Below are 8,136 nucleotides of genomic sequence, written 5' to 3'. Positions count from 1 at the left end.
CCCCCCCCTCTCTCTCTCTCTCTCACACACACACACACACACACACACACACACACACACACACACACACAATTGCAAGGGTCTTACTGGGCTTTGGGAAGGACAGAGCCTCCCAGCCTCAGACTTGCGCTCATTACAGTTTCTAAAAGGAATCACCACCAAGTTCTCAAGCCCCTTGGGCCTCTCACACTCTGTGTTTGAGTTTCTAGCCTTGGACCTGTTAATTGCAAAGATGGGAGAATAAAGACACCGACCCAAACTATCAATGGAACAGTGAATTAAAGTAAGCTTTTTTATTCGTGTACCTGGGCTGCCATGGGCTGCCTTCCCCTAAGACAGGGTTTGAGAGGTCAGCACTGGGTGTGAGGAAGATAAGGCTTTTACACCTCAGAGGTAGGGGGTTTCCAAATGGTGGTTTTGGTGGGCAAACCAGGTGGGGTTACAGGAGCAGAACAAATAACTCAGTCCTAACAACCTCTGGAAACAAAGAAGGTTGCAAGGTGGGCAGGCATAACGAGGTAGTCACAGTGATAATAAGGTAGTAATAGGTGGTCATATAATCTTTTAAAACAAAGGTAGGGTTGTGAGATGGTTATAAACAAGCTTTGGAAACAAAGTTGTGATTGCAGTTCCCGGAACACACGGTACAGAACCGTTTGCAGTTCCGGTGGCGGGTGGGGCATAGCCCAATTCTTGTAAAACAGAGATTTAATCATAAACAGGATTTTTTTTTGTCCTGTTTGTCTATACTATAAAACAGCTTTTAAGCTTAAAATGGAGGCAGGCTGGTTCTTCAGAACATCATTCCTAATGCTCTTTTTCTGAGCCTTTGGGCAGAGATCTTCAGTTTCTCCTGCAAGGGCCTCCTGGTGTCCAGGAAAAGGATGGGGAACCCTGAGAGATGCCCTGTGTGAACTTTCCCCTCCTGTCCCTTCCGCTTTACCCTCCCTCTGACCTCAGGGGCCACACAACTTCCAGAGCCCTTTGCTTGGGTCTCTCTACCAGTGAGCTAACCCCACAGCCAGCTGACCATCGAACACTTACCTGTTGTAGTGGACCAAGAGGGAAATGGAACAGGGGAGCTGGCAGGTCCTCTCTTCTGGATGCTTGCTTACACCGTTGCAGAATGTACTCAAAACCTTCCATAGCTGCCTTACTCAGTGACTCACATACTAGATACACCAGTCCACCACCTGCTCAGCTGGGCTTCTGGTAAAAGAAACAGTCTTGGATTTTTAGCCCCAGAAATCTCCTCCCCTCTCCCTTCTCCTCCCCTCCTCTCCTCCCCCTCCCCTCCTCTCCTCTCCTTTCCTCACCCCTCCCCTCCTCTCCTCTCCTCTCCTCTCCTCTCCCCTCCTCTCCTCTCCTCACCCCCCCTCTCCCCTTCCCTCCTCTCCTCTCCTCTCCCCTCCTCTCCTCACCGTCCCCTCCTCCCCCTCCCCTCCTCCCCCTCCCCTCTTCTCCCCTCCCCTCCTCTCCTCTCCTCTCCTCTCCTCCCCCCCCCTCTCCCCTTCCCTCCTCTCCCCTCCTCTCCTCTCCTCTCCTCTCCCCTCCTCTCTTCTCTTCTCCCCTCCTCTCCTCTCCTCCCCTCCTCTCCTCTCCTCCCCTCCTCTCCCCTCCTCTCCCCTCCCCTTCTCTCCTGTACTCTCCTCCTCTGTCCTCTTCTCTTCCTGTTTCAAACTGCTAGATTTGTGGGAATTTATTGCAATCGGGGTAGGAAACTGTACTAGCTGGTTTTGTGTATCCACTTGACATAAGCTAGAGTCAAGAGAGAGGAAGAAGCCTCTGTTGAGGAAATGCCTCCATGAGATCCAGCTGTAAGGCATTTTCTCAATTAGTGATCAGTGGGGGAGGGTTCAGCCCATTGTGGGTGGTGCAATCCCTGGGCTGCTGGTCCTGGGTTCTATAAGAAGGTGGGCTGAGCAAGCAAAGGGAAGCAAGCTAGCGGTTCCCATCCAGGGCCTCTACATTAGCTCCTGCCTCTAGCACCCTGACCTGTTTGAGTTCCTGTCCCTGACTTCCCTCAGTGATGAATAACATGTGAAAGTATAAGCCAAATAAACCATTTCCCCAACAACTTGCTTTTTGGTCATGGTGTTTTGTAACAGCAATTGAAACCCTAGCTAAGACAGAAACTAACATACTAGTATTTTGGTGAGAAATTTTTTTGGCCGTATTCACAAGTTATCCTAGCTTCGAGTCTGTTTATTGTGATGAAATATTCCAATGGAAAAGGAACTCAGGGAGTGTGCTGACTAATTTTATGTCAACTTCACACAGCTATAGTCATCTGAGAGGAGGGAGCCTCAGTTTAGAAAAATGCTCCTATGTGATTGGGCTGCAGACAAGTCTGTGGGGCATTTCCTTAGTGATTGATGTGGGATGGCCTAGCCCATTGTGGGTGGTGCCACTCCCAGGCTGGTGGTCCTGGGTTCTATAAGAAAGCAGACTGAGCAAGCCATGAGGAGCAAGCCAGTAAGCAGCACTCCTCCATGACCCCTGCATCAGCTCCTGCCTCCAGGTTTCTGTCCTGCTTGAGTTCCTGCCCTAACTTCCCTCAGTGATGAACTATTACCTGGAAGTGTAAGGGAAATAAACCCTTTCCTCCCCAGTTTGCTTTTAGTTATGATCTTTTATCAAAGGAATAGAAACTCAAACTAATAGAAGGAAGAAAATGTTTATTTAGCTTATGTTTCCAGGTTGCAGTCCATTCACCAAGGCAGGAACTTGAAGCAGCTGGTCACATCACACAGTCAAGAGCAGAGAGAAGTAAATACTTGATTGCTCAGGACTCGGCTAGTTTAGATTTCAGGCCCCCAAACCAGGGGATGGTGTAGTCTGGGACTTCCCATGTCAACTAAGGCAATCAAGACAACTCTTACACATAGCTCAACATGAGCTGGGCAATCCCCCACTGAGACTTCCCAGGTGATTCTAAACATGTCAAGTGACAGTTAAAACCAACCATCCTCTAGGGGATAGTCGTCTCTAGTTTTCTTGTGATGTTTGCCTGGTTTGGGACAAAATAAGATTGTTTGCCTGGCTTGGATTGGGAAGAATTCCCTTTTCTGTTTCCTTAGACATTTGTGTGTGCTGGGCATGTCTTCACATGCTCTGTGAAGTTACCTGTGTAAATCTTTTGTAAATTCCACTTCTAGGGTTGTTTTTTTTTTTTTTGTTGTTGTTGTTTTTTGTTTTTTGTTTTTTTTAAGGACTCCCCTGGGTTTCTATTTCTTTTTAAGTCAGTTTAGTAGTTTGTGAATTTCTTGAGTATGCTTGTTTTTCCTAAGTTGTCTAATCTATTTTGAGCATAGCTACACTCATTATTATCAGTACTGACTTTTGCTCAAATTCCAGCAGCCATCTGCTGGACAATGTGTCACCTGCTCATTATCCCAGCATGTAGGAGGTCGAGGCAGAAGGATCAGGCCAATCTCATCAGCAAAGTGAGTTTAAGTCCATCTACAGGAAACATGAGACTTTGTCTCAAAATGTAAAGAACAAACAAACAAAATTTCAATAATTCCCCATAGGTTTCCATGAGTATACCTGCTTGCCTGAAGTTACATGACATCCACAGAATTGACTTGCTCATTTCATAATGATGGCTTCTTCCCTGCAAAAGTTTGTCCTCTTTTACTTCAAATTGTGTGTGTGTGTGTGTGTGTGTGTGTGTGTGTGTGTGTGTGTGCTTTCAAATATTCTTTGTTCTAGTATTGAACTTTTATTCAAGATGGGAATTGGGAATTCTGCTCATGGATGGGAATTGGGAATTCCTATCATGGATGGGAATTGGGAATTCTGCTCATGGATGGGAATTGGGAATTCCTATCATGGACTGCTCCTTCTCCTGAGAGTGGGCCTCATGCATGCTATATAAGCACTCTTGACATGAAGATGCCCCTCTAGCCCTTCCTTTTAATGTTTTTTCACTCTTCACCTTTGTGAACTCACCTTTCTTTTATCCTTCCTGCCACTTACCGTATTTTCAGCAGTACCTAATTTCCCTTCTGCTCCTTCTAAGGCAGTTATATCTTGTACTTGACTTTCCATTTTCCTACCAGTGTTTTATTATTTCTTCCTGTTTCTTTTAAATATTTGTTTATGTATGTGTGTAGAGGGGTGGTGCATACACCTGAGCATGAGTGTGCCAGTATGAGTGTACTTGTGAGCATATGCAGAGGCCACCACAGAGACTTCTGGTGTCTTTCTCTATAGAGCCCCCTTATTGCCTTGAGCCATGTTTCTTCACAGAACTCACAGTTCACCTTCATATGATTACAATGGGCAGGCTGGCCAGTGAGCTCCCAGGATTTGCCTGTCTCTGACCCCCATTGCTGGGGTTTCAGGCACTCACTGGCTTTTCTGTGGGTGTGGGGTCCCAGTCAGGTCCTCACATGTACAGGGCACAGGTCTTGCTTGCTGACCCAGTTCCCTAGCCCGTCTTCCTGTTCTTTTCTCTGCCTTTGCTCATTCAGATCCCTCTGCTTGTTCTTACCTTTCCACGGAGACAATTGTTTCATTAAGACATTCTCATTTTCATTAAATACCTGGTTTTCATTTTTAGTTACTGGTTGGCAACTTCCTTCTGTTGATTGTGGCTACCCTATCAGTTGACTTTCTTGTTCACACCTCCATTTTCTTCCTCTTATTATCATTTCCCTCTGCTGATTTTCCTTTTCACACCTCCATTTCCTTCCTCTTATTATTTCCCTCTGTTGATTTTCCAGTTTGTGCCTTCATTTCCTCTCTCTTTTTATTATTCCCCTCTTTCCTTCGGGATCTTTGTGGGGGCCCTGAACAGATTACCCTCTTGTTTCCATCATTAAAATAGGACAGTTCCTCTGTTTGTTTACAGAAATTTGGGGGAATGAGGGGAGATAGACATTTTTTGATGGAGCAGATGGACAAGCAACCCAAATTCTATTTAATTCTTTTTCCTCATCTTTGTGTGTGTGTGTGTGTGTGTGTGTGTGTGTGTGTGTGTGATACATGTTCTGCATATGTGTGATCACATGTGTGTTGCCATGCACAAACATGTGCTGTCCTGAGACTGATGTTGATAATCCATCTCAACACTCTTCCACATTATTCAATGAGGCAGGATCTCTCAATCAGACCTAGAGCTCAGACACCATGCATTCTGTGCATTTCTATGAGTTCTGGGAATCTGAACTCTGGTCCTCATATTTGCACTGAGATCATTTTAGCCCCTAAGCCATCTTCCCAGCTACACAGTTTGGTTTTTTTTCTTGTTTTGTTTTTACTCTTATTTGTGTGTGTGTGTGTGTGTGTGTGTGTGTGTGTGTGTGTGTGTGTGTGTGTGTTTGGTGGGGAGAGGGAGGAAGGGAGAGAGGGGAGAGAGAGAGAGAGAGAGAGAGAGAGAAGCTGTGTGTGTGTGTGTGTGTGTGTGTGTGTGTGTGTGTGTGTGTGTGTTTGGTGGGGAGAGGGAGGAAGGGAGAGAGGGGAGAGAGAGAGAGAGAGAGAGAGAGAGAGAGAGAGAAGCTGTGTGTGTGTGTGTGTGTGTGTGTGTGTGTGTGTGTGTGTGTGCATGTGTCCTCAGAGTCCAGAACAGGGTGTCACATCCCCACAGGATGGAGTTCCAGGTAGTTGTGAGCACCAGATGTGGATGCTGGAACCCAAACATCCAGGTCCTTTGGAATCTCAGTAAGTGCTCTTGTCAGCTGAGCCATTCTCCAGCTGATCTTCTCGATTCTTGAAAGACACAAAGCTTCTCCTCCACTTCCAGGAAGCAAGGCTTGTGGCTCAGTTGGTAAAGTACTCACTTAGCATGTGTGAGGCCCTGGGTTCAATTCCCAGTGCTGCATATAGACAGGTATGATCCATACATATGATCCTAGGGTTAGGGACATCGGATCAAAAGTTCAAGCTCAGCCTTGGCAACATAGGGATTTAAGGCCATCATTGGCTACGTGAGACCTCATCTAACACAAGCAAACAGCCCCTTTCCACTCTTCAAACGCCGTATGTTGGGGAAAAACTGAGTCTTGCATTTGACTTACCTTTCTTCCTTCTCACATGCATCCCAGGGACACAAAATTCTGTGACCCAGGCCTAACCCATCCCCTGTTTTATGTGTGTTTCTGTTCTGGCTTTTTCTGAGATAACCAGCTGTGATATTTTTTGCTCTAGTTCTCTGGGAGTGTCTGCCTGCTGGATTCTCACTAGGATCAAGGCTGTTTCATCTGCTTTGGCATTTGGATAAATTGGATAAAATAAAACTGTCTTCTACGTTCACCCAGAATAGCTTTATTGCTTTCCTTTCTGCTTCCTCCTTGGTTTTGGAAGGTTTCCAGATAATGTCAGCTGTGCCAGCCCTGTGCCACTGTTTCAAAATACAACATCCCTGTCTCAATCCGAATGTTTCTTGTTCTTGCTGTTCATAACGTTTTCTCTCACTTTCCACTCCTTTTTTTTTTTGTAGATTTTTTTTTTGTGCTTGCAGTTTTAACAAATGAGTTAAAAGGTCTTATCTTTGAATTTGAATTTTCACGTCGTTTTGGTGCTTTATTGTACCCCTAAGGATGTTCTGATGTGATTGCCCTCTTTTATGTCAGTGGAATTGGCTCTCATAACCAACATGGTCAAAAATCTCAAGGTCACATTTGCTACTGCTATTGGTTCCTTGCTTTGACATTTTGTCTAGAAACCATACCAAAATTATTTGTTTCCTATTTATTTTATTTTATTAATGTATACGTGTGTTTGTACCTGAATGTAGGTATGTGTACAGTGTGTGTGCAGTTCCTTTCAGAAGCCAGAAGAGGGCATCAGATCCCTGTAACTGGAATTACAGGCAGTTGTGAGGGGTGCTGAGAACCAAACCTGGGACCTATGCAAGAGCTGTTTGGTACTCTTAACCAGTGAGCCATCTCTTTAGCCTGGATTTATTTTAAAAAATAGTTAATGGTGTTTTAAAGTAGGGTATAAAGTAATGGATTTCATCATGGCATTTTCACACAAATGTGTCATTGTACTTTCTCATAGTTTATTCTCCTCCTCTACTGCCTTCCCGCAACCCCTGCCCCCTCCAGCTGGTCCCCTTCCTTTTTCTTGACAGCCCACTCTATTCTCATGTCTCATGTATTCTAGTCCCTCTTTCCTTCTTGCCTCTCTCAATAGTCCGTCCTCTCCTCTCATGACCCTTTCTAGTTTCATACACTTCACACACGTTCTTAAGTAAAAATATACACACATGTGCACGAGTGTGCGCGTGTGTGTATGTGTGTGATTTAAAATCTAGTTTCTATACATGAGAGAAAATATGGTATTTATTTTTCTGAGTTTGGCATATTTTGCCTCACATACCAATTTCCAGTTCTATTCATTTTCCTACAAATGTCATAACTACTCTGTGACTGTAAATTCCATTGCCCACACAATGACTTATTTTTGGCAGTTTCTCTGTCCATTTCATCTCGTTGCAGAGTTAACACTTCATTGGATGCATCTGAATACGATACTCCAGAAACAGTTTAGTGACATCATTAGTCCTATGGTTCTTCCCCACTTCCTCCTTGTCATCCCTTGAACATGGCCTTCTTCCTCATTTGACTCTCCTTGGGATTCTGGGTGTAATTCCAGGCATCCTTATTAAACACAGCATCCATCAGTAGTGAGAGACTGTCTGGCACTTCATTTTTTCTAAGAGAAAAGGAAACTCTTCCGGAATCCCCCCTCTCCTGTCAGCAGCCAGCCCCAAAATAGCTCACCACTGCTCATGCTCAAGACACACTCTGGAGTCCAGGATGTACTCACCTGTGTGAGTTAGCACTGTGAGAAAGCCAGGGTGTGCCAGTGAGGAAAAAGGGGGATGTAAGAAGGAACAGTGATTGCAGACTAGATTATGTGTTGAAATTCAATATTTTTTGTTGTCATTTAAAAGATTTTTTTTTCCTAAAAAAGATAGAAACTCACCTTTACAGTCACAGCAACCTATTGCCATGTCATTTCAAAACAGAAACCAGCTTTGCTTCATCTTACAAGGAGGCCAGGCTTAAACAACAGTCATTAAAGACAACTTATTATCGTCAGAATTTATCACAAGCTTTCTAACACAGAGATAGATAAATGAGAAGTTTTCTATCTAGTTGTGGAAGGTTTCTTTCTTTTTTT

The sequence above is a fragment of the Onychomys torridus genome, chromosome 3, assembly GCF_903995425.1.
Source record: "Onychomys torridus chromosome 3, mOncTor1.1, whole genome shotgun sequence".
Classification (NCBI taxonomy): Eukaryota; Metazoa; Chordata; class Mammalia; order Rodentia; family Cricetidae; genus Onychomys; species Onychomys torridus.
This window is presented reverse-complemented; position numbering follows the sequence as displayed.